The following is a 15,952-nucleotide window of genomic DNA, read 5'->3' on the forward strand; positions in this document are numbered from 1 at the left end:
CTGGTTAAATGTAGTCTTAAAAAATTCTTAAAAATCAGACAACTGTTTATTCACGCGAATTCGTTATTGTAATGGTAATTTCGACGCAACGAAAACATCTTTAAGATCTCTGCTAATATGCAGGACGACTACCAACATTATGAAGGTTGGATGTTATGTTACCGCTTACTACATTCTACGCCATGCAGTGCACGCGTTAAGGCTCTGGAAGCAAAGGGAGTCCCGATTTCCATGTTCGAAACAGAGAGCGAGGTGCGGTTCGTTAGGTTCCAAATGAGGTCGGGTGACAACGTCAAATCCCTTGAAAGATTATTTATTGAATTTTCCCAAACTTTCTTCTCTGATCTCATTGGGTCTTGTAGGCAGGCAGAAAGAAAACAGATCGTCCATCTGGTCTGTCCTTTCCGATTGGGTCAGCCAATTTCTTGGCGAACGAAACTTCTGAACGGATCGCAGCTTTCAACAAGTTTATCACGAAACAATACTCCCAAAAAAACGACCGAACTTAACATTACCAAAACATACATTTTTTGTTCTACATTTATTTTTCAGGGACGGCGCGAACGCAGTCCCAACTAACAAAAATTACACGCCCGAGATATCCACGTTTGGGATATTCGCGGGAGTCAGCCCAACCGAAGTGCAATGGAAGAGCCTCACCCCGGGGGAACCGCCTTGCTGATCACGGTAACCCCTACGCCAGGTAAGTATGCCTCGACCGGAAACCTCTCACACCCTACTTTATCTTCTCAACTAACTCTCATCGAGTGTTTACGCATATCGGAAAGTGTTTCGCAACTTGTCAATTATAACTTATAATTACTATAATTACTTTACACAGACAATATATATACAACTAAATGTGTTCAAGTTATCTTCACAAGTAAACTTTGAACCAACTTTTTAAGGGAGGAAAAGAAGCTACTCCTTGTGCTGCCATCTATTGAGAAACGTTTACTTACTCCAACATTATCCACACTACGTTCAACTTTCACATACGAATGTTGCTGGCTGGCCTTCTCGTTTTCTGTCCCCTTCAGGTTCACGGGGTATACAGTTCAATTATTGCATATCTGAAAATAACCTTCTCCGATTCACGCTCGGAAATAGGACGGGTTCCACTCGTGTGCTCTTGAAGAATGGACATTTTCTTGTCAAAAAAGGAAAGAAAGTGGACTGATATCGACGGGAATGCTTTGGGTTTTCTTCACGCAAGAAATTCCAAATGATGGCTGGAACACAATTTGTCGTTTATCAGAAACGTTAAGGGAGTAAATGCGAGTTGGATGTACCATACCGAGAAGACCTGACGCGTTCACGTCTTGTCTCGTGAGTGTAGAAGAATATCTATACTCGTTGGAAGATGCCTTCTTGTCTTCAGTTGCATTACCTGTCTCCTCCTCAATCACATCCCAAATTGCACTTGTCGGTTTCATTTCATATCGGGTGTTCCTGATGGCCTACTGCTACCGCTGTACTGCATTCACTTCCAGTGGAGCAACATTCCACTCTGCTTCGGTTCCACTCTAAACTGAACGTCCAGTCCCGATTAGCCTACCTACCAGACAACAAATTCGACTTAAAATTTGAAAAACTTATCGACAACGAAATAATATTTCTCCTTGTGTCTATTACATGCAAAATTGTCAAATCAAAAACCTTCGCTATAAACAGTGTTCGGTGGGAGGGGGGACGCAGGGATGGCAAAATTCTCCTATGCACTGTCTCATTTTCACCACATTACATAAAAAACTACACCTCTCCCACGGTTTCTTTGAACATTCTCACAGACACAATTTTACACTTCAAACGCAGATTAAAACAAAAGAAAAACATAAGTTTCTATGTTAAATAGCATATCTAATTCATGTATAAAGGTGCCGGAGCCTTTGCTTCAAACAAGTCGCACTCTAAAGCGTTTCTCGTTTTGTAATCGAGGGGTTCGATACTCGGTCGAGGCACATAATGGCTTGGATCCCACTCTAAACTGTAGGTCCGGTCCAAGTTAAACTATCTGTGAATAAAACTCGAATATTTACATCAGAAACTCAAAAACACGGTCGAGCAGAATCGGTTTAGCAGAAATTTTCACATAAAAGTGCATCCGAATTTACTAAAAATTTTACCCGTCACTTGAAGCCCCCTCGGTTAGAGTCCTAACCTGGGCATGTTGTGGGCCTTACGAGTGTCCTTTCATCACGTACCCATTATTCATCCTTGTCTTCGCAATTAGTAAATATCAAAGGAAAGGGACGTAAATGAAAAACACAATATTTACGTAGCATGTAGAGAATTGTCGTTAACCACTCATTCTCCTCCCGTCACTTGCGATTATTTCTAGCATAATTCAGCTAGCCTATTTGTCAAATCTCTTCCAATGTAAGGTATACATTCGTAACTATTGCAGCACAACTTTTTCAAATGGTCATGCCTTCAACGGGCGGTGAAGTACAAGCCAATATTAATACATAAAATGGACAATTTGAATTTGGAAATCTAAGTATTATGTATTCAACAAGCAAGAAAAACTAGTTCATTTTATTGGTTTATTTTTCTACCAAAGGATGCATTGTTTCAAGCACCAGGTACTGGTACGACGTGGTTGAGTTTCCATGAGGGAATACCTTTCATTATAAATATGCTCTCTGGTTAAATGTAGTCTTAAAAAATTCTTAAAAATCAGACAACTGTTTATTCACGCGAATTCGTTATTGTAATGGTAATTTCGACGCAACGAAAACATCTTTAAGATCTCTGCTAATATGCAGGACGACTACCAACATTATGAAAGTTGGATGTTATGTTACCGCTTACTACATTCTACGCCATGCAGTGCACGCGTTAAGGCTCTGGAAGCAAAGGGAGTCCCGATTTCCATGTTCGAAACAGAGAGCGAGGTGCGGTTCGTTAGGTTATAAATGAGGACGGGTGACAACGTCAAATCCCTTGAAAGATTATTTATTGAATTTTCCCAAACTTTCTTCTCTGATCTCATTGGGTCTTGTAGGCAGGCAGAAAGAAAACAGATCGTCCATCTGGTCTGTCCTTTCCGATTGGGTCAGCCAATTTCTTGGCGAACGAAACTTCTGAACGGATCGCAGCTTTCAACAAGTTTATCACGAAACAATACTCCCAAAAAAATGACAGAACTTAACATTACCAAAACATACATTTTTTGTTCTACATTTATTTTTCAGGGACGGCGCGAACGCAGTCCCAACTAACAAAAATCACACGCCCGAGATATCCACGTTTGGGATATTCGCGGGGGTCAGCCCAACCGAAGTGCAATGGAAGAGCCTCACCCCGGGGGAACCGCCTTGCTGATCACGGTAACCCCTACGCCAGGTAAGTATGCCTCGACCGGAAACCTCTCACACCCTACTCTATCTTCTCAACTAACTCTCATCGAGTGTTTACGCATATCGGAAAGTGTTTCGCAACTTGTCAATTATAACTTATAATTACTATAATTACTTTACACAGACAATATATATACAACTAAATGTGTTCAAGTTATCGTCACAAGTAAACTTTGAACCAACTTTTTAAGGGAGGAAAAGAAGCTACTCCTTGTGCTGCCATCTATTGAGAAACGTTTACTTACTCCAACATTATCCACACTACGTTCAACTTTCACATATGAATGTTGCTGGCTGGCCTTCTCGTTTTCTGTCCCCTTCAGGTTCACGGGGTATACAGTTCAATTATTGCATATCTGAAAATAAACTTCTCCGATTCACGCTCGGAAATAGGACGGGTTCCACTCGTGTGCTCTTGAAGAATGGACATTTTCTTGTCAAAAAAGGAAAGAAAGTGGACTGATATCGACGGGAATGCTTTGGGTTTTCTTCACGCAAGAAATTCCAAATGATGGCTGGAACACAATTTGTCGTTTATCAGAAACGTTAAGGGAGGAAATGCGAGAGGGATGTACCGTACCGAGAAGACCTGACGCGTTCACGTCTTGTCTCGTGAGTGAAGGAGAATATCTATACTCGTTGGAAGATGCCTTCTTGTCTTCAGTTGCATTACCTGTCTCCTCCTCAATCACATCCCAAATTGCACTTGTCGGTTTCATTTCATATTGGGTGTTCCTGATGGCCTACTGCTACCGCTGTACTGCATTCACTTCCAGTGGAGCAACATTCCACTCTGCTTCGGTTCCACTATAAACTGAACGTCCAGTCCCGATTAGCCTACCGGACAACAAATTCGACTTAAAATTTGAAAAACTTATCGACAACGAAATAATATTTCTCCTTGTGTCTATTACATGCAAAATTGTCAAATCAAAAACCTTCGCTATAAACAGTGTTCGGTGGGAGGGGGGACGCAGGGATGGCAAAATTCTCCTATGCACTGTCTCATTTTCACCACATTACATAAAAAACTACACCTCTCCCCCGGTTTCTTTGAACATTCTCACAGACACAATTTTACACTTCAAACGCAGATTAAAACAAAAGAAAAACATAAGTTTCTATGTTAAATAGCATATCTAATTCATGTATAAAGGTGCCGGAGCCTTTGCTTCAAACAAGTCGCACTCTAAAGCGTTTCTCGTTTTGTAATCGAGGGGTTCGATACTCGGTCGAGGCACATAATGGCTTGGATCCCACTCTAAACTGTAGGTCCGGTCCAAGTTAAACTATCTGTGAATAAAACTCGAATATTTACATCAGAAACTCAAAAACACGGTCGAGCAGAATCGGTTTAGCAGAAATTTTCACATAAAAGTGCATCCGAATTTACTAAAAATTTTACCCGTCACTTGAAGCCCCCTCGGTTAGAGTCCTAACCTGGGCATGTTGTGGGCCTTACGAGTGTCCTTTCATCACGTACCCATTATTCATCCTTGTCGTCGCAATTAGTAAATATCAAAGGAAAGGGACGTAAATGAAAAACACAATATTTACGTAGCATGTAGAGAATTGTCGTTAACCACTCATTCTCCTCCTGTCACTTGCGATTATTTCTAGCATAATTCAGCTAGCCTATTTGTCAAATCTCTTCCAATGTAAGGTATACATTCGTAACTATTGCAGCACAACTTTTTCAAATGGTCATGCCTTCAACGGGCGGTGAAGTAGAAGCCAATATTAATACATAAAGTGGACAATTTGAATTTGGAAATCTAAGTATTATGTATTCAACAAGCAAGAAAAACTAGTTCATTTTATTGGTTTATTTTTCTACCAAAGGATGCATTGTTTCAAGCACCAGGTACTGGTACGACGTGGTTGAGTTTCCATGAGGGAATACCTTTCATTATAAATATGCTCTCTGGTTAAATGTAGTCTTAAAAAATTCTTAAAAATCAGACAACTGTTTATTCACGCGAATTCGTTATTGTAATGGTAATTTCGACGCAACGAAAACATCTTTAAGATCTCTGCTAATATGCAGGACGACTACCAACATTATGAAGGTTGGATGTTATGTTACCGCTTACTACATTCTACGCCATGCAGTGCACGCGTTTAGGCTCTGGAAGCAAAGGGAGTCCCGATTTCCATGTTCGAAACAGAGAGCGAGGTGCGGTTCGTTAGGTTATAAATGAGGACGGGTGACAACGTCAAATCCCTTGAAAGATTATTTATTGAATTTTCCCAAACTTTCTTCTCTGATCTCATTGGGTCTTGTAGGCAGGCAGAAAGAAAACAGATCGTCCATCTGGTCTGTCCTTTCCGATTGGGTCAGCCAATTTCTTGGCGAACGAAACTTCTGAACGGATCGCAGCTTTCAACAAGTTTATCACGAAACAATACTCCCAAAAAAACGACCGAACTTAACATTACCAAAACATACTTTTTTTGTTCTACATTTATTTTTCAGGGACGGCGCGAACGCAGTCCCAACTAACAAAAATCACACGCCCGAGATATCCACGTTTGGGATATTCGCGGGGGTCAGCCCAACCGAAGTGCAATGGAAGAGCCTCACCCCGGGGGAACCGCCTTGCTGATCACGGTAACCCCTACGCCAGGTAAGTATGCCTCGACCGGAAACCTCTCACACCCTACTCTATCTTCTCAACTAACTCTCATCGAGTGTTTACGCATATCGGAAAGTGTTTCGCAACTTGTCAATTATAACTTATAATTACTATAATTACTTTACACAGACAATATATATACAACTAAATGTGTTCAAGTTATCTTCACAAGTAAACTTTGAACCAACTTTTTAAGGGAGGAAAAGAAGCTACTCCTTGTGCTGCCATCTATTGAGAAACGTTTACTTACTCCAACATTATCCACACTACGTTCAACTTTCACATATGAATGTTGCTGGCTGGCCTTCTCGTTTTCTGTCCCCTTCAGGTTCACGGGGTATACAGTTCAATTATTGCATATCTGAAAATAACCTTCTCCGATTCACGCTCGGAAATAGGACGGGTTCCACTCGTGTGCTCTTGAAGAATGGACATTTTCTTGTCAAAAAAGGAAAGAAAGTGGACTGATATCGACGGGAATGCTTTGGGTTTTCTTCACGCAAGAAATTCCAAATGATGGCTGGAACACAATTTGTCGTTTATCAGAAACGTTAAGGGAGGAAATGCGAGAGGGATGTACCGTACCGAGAAGACCTGACGCGTTCACGTCTTGTCTCGTGAGTGAAGAAGAATATCTATACTCGTTGGAAGATGCCTTCTTGTCTTCAGTTGCATTACCTGTCTCCTCCTCAATCACATCCCAAATTGCACTTGTCGGTTTCATTTCATATCGGGTGTTCCTGATGGCCTACTGCTACCGCTGTACTGCATTCACTTCCAGTGGAGCAACATTCCACTCTGCTTCGGTTCCACTCTAAACTGAACGTCCAGTCCCGATTAGCCTACCTACCAGACAACAAATTCGACTTAAAATTTGAAAAACTTATCGACAACGAAATAATATTTCTCCTTGTGTCTATTACATGCAAAATTGTCAAATCAAAAACCTTCGCTATAAACAGTGTTCGGAGGGAGGGGGGACGCAGGGATGGCAAAATTCTCCTATGCACTGTCTCATTTTCACCACATTACATAAAAAACTACACCTCTCCCACGGTTTCTTTGAACATTCTCACAGACACAATTTTACACTTCAAACGCAGATTAAAACAAAAGAAAAACATAAGTTTCTATGTTAAATAGCATATCTAATTCATGTATAAAGGTGCCGGAGCCTTTGCTTCAAACAAGTCGCACTCTAAAGCGTTTCTCGTTTTGTAATCGAGGGGTTCGATACTCGGTCGAGGCACATAATGGCTTGGATCCCACTCTAAACTGTAGGTCCGGTCCAAGTTAAACTATCTGTGAATAAAACTCGAATATTTACATCAGAAACTCAAAAACACGGTCGAGCAGAATCGGTTTAGCAGAAATTTTCACATAAAAGTGCATCCGAATTTACTAAAAATTTTACCCGTCACTTGAAGCCCCCTCGGTTAGAGTCCTAACGTGGGCATGTTGTGGGCCTTACAAGTGTCCTTTCATCACGTACCCATTATTCATCCTTGTCGTCGCAATTAGTAAATATCAAAGGAAAGGGACGTAAATGAAAAACACAATATTTACGTAGCATGTAGAGAATTGTCGTTAACCACTCATTCTCCTCCTGTCACTTGCGATTATTTCTAGCATAATTCAGCTAGCCTATTTGTCAAATCTCTTCCAATGTAAGGTATACATTCGTAACTATTGCAGCACAACTTTTTCAAATGGTCATGCCTTCAACGGGCGGTGAAGTACAAGCCAATATTAATACATAAAATGGACAATTTGAATTTGGAAATCTAAGTATTATGTATTCAACAAGCAAGAAAAACTAGTTCATTTTATTGGTTTATTTTTCTACCAAAGGATGCATTGTTTCAAGCACCAGGTACTGGTACGACGTGGTTGAGTTTCCATGAGGGAATACCCTTTATTATAAATATGCTCTCTGGTTAAATGTAGTCTTAAAAAATTCTTAAAAATCAGACAACTGTTTATTCACGCGAATTCGTTATTGTAATGGTAATTTCGCGCAACGAAAACATCTTTAAGATCTCTGCTAACATGCAGGACGACTACCAACATTATGAAGGTTGGATGTTATGTTACCGCTTACTACATTCTACGCCATGCAGTGCACGCGTTAAGGCTCTGGAAGCAAAGGGAGTCCCGATTTCCATGTTCGAAACAGAGAGCGAGGTGCGGTTCGTTAGGTTATAAATGAGGACAGGTGACAACGTCAAATCCCTTGAAAGATTATTTATTGAATTTTCCCAAACTTTCTTCTCTGATCTCATTGGGTCTTGTAGGCAGGCAGAAAGAAAACAGATCGTCCATCTGGTCTGTCCTTTCCGATTGGGTCAGCCAATTTCTTGGCGAACGAAACTTCTGAACGGATCGCAGCTTTCAACAAGTTTATCACGAAACAATACTCCCAAAAAACAGACCGAACTTAACATTACCAAAACATACATTTTTTGTTCTACATTTATTTTTCAGGGACGGCGCGAACGCAGTCCCAACTAACAAAAATTACACGCCCGAGATATCCACGTTTGGGATATTCGCGGGGGTCAGCCCAACCGAAGTGCAATGGAAGAGCCTCACCCCGGGGGAACCGCCTTGCTGATCACGGTAACCCCTACGCCAGGTAAGTATGCCTCGACCGGAAACCTCTCACACCCTACTCTATCTTCTCAACTAACTCTCATCGAGTGTTTACGCATATCGGAAAGTGTTTCGCAACTTGTCAATTATAACTTATAATTACTATAATTACTTTACACAGACAATATATATACAACTAAATGTGTTCAAGTTATCTTCACAAGTAAACTTTGAACCAACTTTTTAAGGGAGGAAAAGAAGCTACTCCTTGTGCTGCCATCTATTGAGAAACGTTTACTTACTCCAACATTATCCACACTACGTTCAACTTTCACATACGAATGTTGCTGGCTGGCCTTCTCGTTTTCTGTCCCCTTCAGGTTCACGGGTTATACAGTTCAATTATTGCATATCTGAAAATAACCTTCTCCGATTCACGCTCGGAAATAGGACGGGTTCCACTCGTGTGCTCTTGAAGAATGGACATTTTCTTGTCAAAAAAGGAAAGAAAGTGGACTGATATCGACGGGAATGCTTTGGGTTTTCTTCACGCAAGAAATTCCAAATGATGGCTGGAACACAATTTGTCGTTTATCAGAAACGTTAAGGGAGGAAATGCGAGAGGGATGTACCGTACCGAGAAGACCTGACGCGTTCACGTCTTGTCTCGTGAGTGAAGAAGAATATCTATACTCGTTGGAAGATGCCTTCTTGTCTTCAGTTGCATTACCTGTCTCCTCCTCAATCACATCCCAAATTGCACTTGTCGGTTTCATTTCATATCGGGTGTTCCTGATGGCCTACTGCTACCGCTGTACTGCATTCACTTCCAGTGGAGCAACATTCCACTCTGCTTCGGTTCCACTCTAAACTGAACGTCCAGTCCCGATTAGCCTACCGGACAACAAATTCGACTTAAAATTTGAAAAACTTATCGACAACGAAATAATATTTCTCCATGTGTCTATTACATGCAAAATTGTCAAATCAAAAACCTTCGCTATAAACAGTGTTCGGTGGGAGGGGGGACGCAGGGATGGCAAAATTCTCCTATGCACTGTCTCATTTTCACCACATTACATAAAAAACTACACCTCTCCCACGGTTTCTTTGAACATTCTCACAGACACAATTTTACACTTCAAACGCAGATTAAAACAAAAGAAAAACATAAGTTTCTATGTTAAATAGCATATCTAATTCATGTATAAAAGTGCCGGAGCCTTTGCTTCAAACAAGTCGCACTCTAAAGCGTTTCTCGTTTTGTAATCGAGGGGTTCGATACTCGGTCGAGGCACATAATGGCTTGGATCCCACTCTAAACTGTAGGTCCGGTCCAAGTTAAACTATCTGTGAATAAAACTCGAATATTTACATCAGAAACTCAAAAACACGGTCGAGCAAAATCGGTTTAGCAGAAATTTTCACATAAAAGTGTATCCGAATTTACTAAAAATTTTACCCGTCACTTGAAGCCCCCTCGGTTAGAGTCCTAACCTGGGCATGTTGTGGGAATTACGAGTGTCCTTTCATCACGTACCCATTATTCATCCTTGTCGTCGCAATTAGTAAATATCAAAGGAAAGGGACGTAAATGAAAAACACAATATTTACGTAGCATGTAGAGAATTGTCGTTAACCACTCATTCTCCTCCTGTCACTTGCGATTATTTCTAGCATAATTCAGCTAGCCTATTTGTCAAATCTCTTCCAATGTAAGGTATACATTCGTAACTATTGCAGCACAACTTTTTCAAATGGTCATGCCTTCAACGGGCGGTGAAGTAGAAGCCAATATTAATACATAAAGTGGACAATTTGAATTTGGAAACCTAAGTATTATAAATTCCACAAGCAAGGAAAACAAGTTCATTTTATTGGTTTATTTTTCTACCAAAGGATGCATTGTTTCAAGCAGCAGATACTGGTACGACGTGGTTGAGTTTCCATGAGGGAATACCTTTCATTATAAATATGCTCTCTGGTTAAATGTAGTCTTAAAAAATTCTTAAAAATCAGACAACTGTTTATTCACGCGAATTCGTTATTGTAATGGTAATTTCGACGCAACGAAAACATCTTTAAGATCTCTGCTAATATGCAGGACGACTACCAACATTATGAAGGTTGGATGTTATGTTACCGCTTACTACATTCTACGCCATGCAGTGCACGCGTTAAGGCTCTGGAAGCAAAGGGAGTCCCGATTTCCATGTTCGAAACAGAGAGCGAGGTGCGGTTCGTTAGGTTCCAAATGAGGACGGGTGACAACGTCAAATCCCTTGAAAGATTATTTATTGAATTTTCCCAAACTTTCTTCTCTGATCTCATTGGGTCTTGTAGGCAGGCAGAAAGAAAACAGATCGTCCATCTGGTCTGTCCTTTCCGATTGGGTCAGCCAATTTCTTGGCGAACGAAACTTCTGAACGGATCGCAGCTTTCAACAAGTTTATCACGAAACAATACTCCCAAAAAACCGACCGAACTTAACATTACCAAAACATACATTTTTTGTTCTACATTTATTTTTCAGGAACGGCGCGAACGCAGTCCCAACTAACAAAAATTACACGCCCGAGATATCCACGTTTGGGATATTCGCGGGGGTCAGCCCAACCGAAGTGCAATGGAAGAGCCTCACCCCGGGGGAACCGCCTTGCTGATCACGGTAACCCCTACGCCAGGTAAGTATGCCTCGACCGGAAACCTCTCACACCCTACTCTATTTTCTCAACTAACTCTCATCGAGTGTTTACGCATATCGGAAAGTGTTTCGCAACTTGTCAATTATAACTTATAATTACTATAATTACTTTACACAGACAATATATATACAACTAAATGTGTTCAAGTTATCTTCACAAGTAAACTTTGAACCAACTTTTTAAGGGAGGAAAAGAAGCTACTCCTTGTGCTGCCATCTATTGAGAAACGTTTACTTACTCCAACATTATCCACACTACGTTCAACTTTCACATACGAATGTTGCTGGCTGGCCTTCTCGTTTTCTGTCCCCTTCAGGTTCACGGGGTATACAGTTCAATTATTGCATATCTGAAAATAACCTTCTCCGATTCACGCTCGGAAATAGGACGGGTTCCACTCGTGTGCTCTTGAAGAATGGACATTTTCTTGTCAAAAAAGGAAAGAAAGTGGACTGATATCGACGGGAATGCTTTGGGTTTTCTTCACGCAAGAAATTCCAAATGATGGCTGGAACACAATTTGTCGTTTATCAGAAACGTTAAGGGAGGAAATGCGAGAGGGATGTACCGTACCGAGAAGACCTGACGCGTTCACGTCTTGTCCCGTGAGTGAAGAAGAATATCTATACTCGTTGGAAGATGCCTTCTTGTCTTCAGTTGCATTACCTGTCTCCTCCTCAATCACATCCCAAATTGCACTTGTCGGTTTCATTTCATATCGGGTGTTCCTGATGGCCTACTGCTACCGCTGTACTGCATTCACTTCCAGTGGAGCAACATTCCACTCTGCTTCGGTTCCACTCTAAACTGAACGTCCAGTCCCGATTAGCCTACCGGACAACAAATTCGACTTAAAATTTGAAAAACTTATCGACAACGAAATAATATTTCTCCTTGTGTCTATTACATGCAAAATTGTCAAATCAAAAACCTTCGCTATAAACAGTGTTCGGAGGGAGGGGGGACGCAGGGATGGCAAAATTCTCCTATGCACTGTCTCATTTTCACCACATTACATAAAAAACTACACCTCTCCCACGGTTTCTTTGAACATTCTCACAGACACAATTTTACACTTCAAACGCAGATTAAAACAAAAGAAAAACATAAGTTTCTATGTTAAATAGCATATCTAATTCATGTATAAAGGTGCCGGAGCCTTTGCTTCAAACAAGTCGCACTCTAAAGCGTTTCTCGTTTTGTAATCGAGGGGTTCGATACTCGGTCGAGGCACATAATGGCTTGGATTCCACTCTAAACTGTAGGTCCGGTCCAAGTTAAACTATCTGTGAATAAAACTCGAATATTTACATCAGAAACTCAAAAACACGGTCGAGCAGAATCGGTTTAGCAGAAATTTTCACATAAAAGTGCATCCGAATTTACTAAAAATTTTACCCGTCACTTGAAGCCCCCTCGGTTAGAGTCCTAACCTGGGCATGTTGTGGGCCTTACGAGTGTCCTTTCGTCACGTACCCATTATTCATCCTTGTCGTCGCAATTAGTAAATATCAAAGGAAAGGGACGTAAATGAAAAACACAATATTTGCGTAGCATGTAGAGAATTGTCGTTAACCACTCATTCTCCTCCTGTCACTTGCGATTATTTCTAGCATAATTCAGCTAGCCTATTTGTCAAATCTCTTCCAATGTAAGGTATACATTCGTAACTATTGCAGCACAACTTTTTCAAATGGTCATGCCTTCAACGGGCGGTGAAGTAGAAGCCAATATTAATACATAAAATGGACAATTTGAATTTGGAAACCTAAGTATTATGTATTCAACAAGCAAGAAAAACTAGTTCATTTTATTGGTTTATTTTTCTACCAAAGGATGCATTGTTTCAAGCACCAGACTCTGGTACGACGTGGTTGAGTTTCCATGAGGGAATACCTTTCATTATAAATATGCTCTCTGGTTAAATGTAGTCTTAAAAAATTCTTAAAAATCAGACAACTGTTTATTCACGCGAATTCGTTATTGTAATGGTAATTTCGACGCAACGAAAACATCTTTAAGATCTCTGCTAATATGCAGGACGACTACCAACATTATGAAGGTTGGATGTTATGTTACCGCTTACTACATTCTACGCCATGGAGTGCACGCGTTAAGGCTCTGGAAGCAAAGGGAGTCCCGATTTCCATGTTCGAAACAGAGAGCGAGGTGCGGTTCGTTAGGTTATAAATGAGGACGGGTGACAACGTCAAATCCCTTGAAAGATTATTTATTGAATTTTCCCAAACTTTCTTCTCTGATCTCATTGGGTCTTGTAGGCAGGCAGAAAGAAAACAGATCGTCCATTTGGTCTGTCCTTTCCGATTGGGTCAGCCAATTTCTTGGCGAACGAAACTTCTGAACGGATCGCAGCTTTCAACAAGTTTATCACGAAACAATACTCCCAAGAAACCGACCGAACTTAACATTACCAAAACATACATTTTTTGTTCTACATTTATTTTTCAGGGACGGCGCGAACGCAGTCCCAACTAACAAAAATTACACACCCGAGATATCCACGTTTGGGATATTCGCGGGGGTCAGCCCAACCGAAGTGCAATGGAAGAGCCTCACCCCGGGGGAACCGCCTTGCTGATCACGGTAACCCCTACGCCAGGTAAGTATGCCTCGACCGGAAACCTCTCACACCCTACTCTATCTTCTCAACTAACTCTCATCGAGTGTTTACGCATATCGGAAAGTGTTTCGCAACTTGTCAATTATAACTTATAATTACTATAATTACTTTACACAGACAATATATATACAACTAAATGTGTTCAAGTTATCTTCACAAGTAAACTTTGAACCAACTTTTTAAGGGAGGAAAAGAAGCTACTCCTTGTGCTGCCATCTATTGAGAAACGTTTACTTACTCCAACATTATCCACACTACGTTCAACTTTCACATACGAATGTTGCTGGCTGGCCTTCTCGTTTTCTGTCCCCTTCAGGTTCACGGGGTATACAGTTCAATTATTGCATATCTGAAAATAACCTTCTCCGATTCACGCTCGGAAATAGGACGGGTTCCACTCGTGTGCTCTTGAAGAATGGACATTTTCTTGTCAAAAAAGGAAAGAAAGTGGACTGATATCGACGGGAATGCTTTGGGTTTTCTTCACGCAAGAAATTCCAAATGATGGCTGGAACACAATTTGTCGTTTATCAGAAACGTTAAGGGAGGAAATGCGAGAGGGATGTACCGTACCGAGAAGACCTGACGCGTTCACGTCTTGTCCCGTGAGTGAAGAAGAATATCTATACTCGTTGGAAGATGCCTTCTTGTCTTCAGTTGCATTACCTGTCTCCTCCTCAATCACATCCCAAATTGCACTTGTCGGTTTCATTTCGGGTTGCTTGTCCTCCAAGAGAAATATCGGGTGTTCCTGATGGACTACTGCTACCGCTGTACTGCATTCACTTCCAGTGGAGCAACATTCCACTCTGCTTCGGTTCCACTCTAAACTGAACGTCCAGTCCCAATTAGCCTACGGACAACAAATTCCACTTAAACTTTGAAAAACTTATCGACAACGAAATAATATTTCTCCTTGTGTCTATTACATGCAAAATTGTCAAATCAAAAACCTTCGCTATAAACAATGTTCGGAGGGAGGGGGGACGCAGGGATGGCAAAATTCTCCTATGCACTGTCTCATTTTCACCACATTACATAAAAAACTACACCTCTCCCACGGTTTCTTTGAACATTCTCACAGACACAATTTTACACTTCAAACGCAGATTAAAACAAAAGAAAAACATAAGTTTCTATGTTAAATAGCATATCTAATTCATGTATAAAGGTACCGGAGCCTTTGCTTCAAACAAGTCGCACTCTAAAGCGTTTCTCGTTTTGTAATCGAGGGGTTCGATACTCGGTCGAGGCACATAATGGCTTGGATCCCACTCTAAACTGTAGGTCCGGTCCAAGTTAAACTATCTGTGAATAAAACTCGAATATTTACATCAGAAACTCAAAAACACGGTCGAGCAGAATCGGTTTAGCAGAAATTTTCACATAAAAGTGAGTGTCCTTTCGTCACGTACCCATTATTCATCCTTGTCGTCGCAATTAGTAAATATCAAAGGAAAGGGACGTAAATGAAAAACACAATATTTACGTAGCATGTAGAGAATTGTCGTTAACCACTCATTCTCCTCCTGTCACTTGCGATTATTTCTAGCATAATTCAGCTAGCCTATTTGTCAAATCTCTTCCAATGTAAGGTATACATTCGTAACTATTGCAGCACAACTTTTTCAAATGGTCATGCCTTCAACGGGCGGTGAAGTAGAAGCCAATATTAATACATAAAGTGGACAATTTGAATTTGGAAACCTAAGTATTATGAATTCAACAAGCAAGAAAAACTAGTTCATTTTATTGGTTTATTTTTTTACCAAAGGATGCATTGTTTCAAGCACCAGATACTGGTACGACGTGGTTGAGTTTCCATGAGGGAATACCTTTCATTATAAATATGCTCTCTGGTTAAATGTAGTCTTAAAAAATTCTTAAAAATCAGACAACTGTTTATTCACGCGAATTCGTTATTGTAATGGTAATTTCGACGCAACGAAAACATCTTTAAGATCTCTGCTAATATGCAGGACGACTACCAACATTATGAAGGTTGGATGTTATGTT

General features: G+C 40.7%; 1 protein-coding gene and 6 non-coding genes across 7 annotated transcripts in view; all 7 read right to left on the reverse strand.

The window, feature by feature from the left end:
- Positions 1–15,952, reverse strand: part of LOC145984974 (von Willebrand factor A domain-containing protein 8-like) — a 443,428-nt gene that overhangs the window by 325,952 nt on the left and 101,524 nt on the right. The window lies entirely within an intron of this gene.
- On the reverse strand, positions 550–711 carry LOC145986143 (U1 spliceosomal RNA). Its single transcript, XR_014441574.1, has one exon. It is a non-coding gene; the product is annotated as a U1 spliceosomal RNA (small nuclear RNA).
- On the reverse strand, positions 3,195–3,356 carry LOC145986041 (U1 spliceosomal RNA). Its single transcript, XR_014441488.1, has one exon. It is a non-coding gene; the product is annotated as a U1 spliceosomal RNA (small nuclear RNA).
- Positions 5,836–5,997, reverse strand: LOC145986043 (U1 spliceosomal RNA). The gene has a single exon (XR_014441489.1). It is a non-coding gene; the product is annotated as a U1 spliceosomal RNA (small nuclear RNA).
- Positions 8,480–8,641, reverse strand: LOC145986122 (U1 spliceosomal RNA). Its single transcript, XR_014441555.1, has one exon. It is a non-coding gene; the product is annotated as a U1 spliceosomal RNA (small nuclear RNA).
- On the reverse strand, positions 11,120–11,282 carry LOC145986136 (U1 spliceosomal RNA). Its single transcript, XR_014441568.1, has one exon. It is a non-coding gene; the product is annotated as a U1 spliceosomal RNA (small nuclear RNA).
- LOC145986139 (U1 spliceosomal RNA) lies at positions 13,762–13,923 on the reverse strand. The gene has a single exon (XR_014441571.1). It is a non-coding gene; the product is annotated as a U1 spliceosomal RNA (small nuclear RNA).

This window comes from Lepisma saccharinum, chromosome 3, assembly GCF_977018435.1.
Source record: "Lepisma saccharinum chromosome 3, izLepSacc3.1, whole genome shotgun sequence".
Taxonomy (NCBI): domain Eukaryota; kingdom Metazoa; phylum Arthropoda; class Insecta; order Zygentoma; family Lepismatidae; genus Lepisma; species Lepisma saccharinum.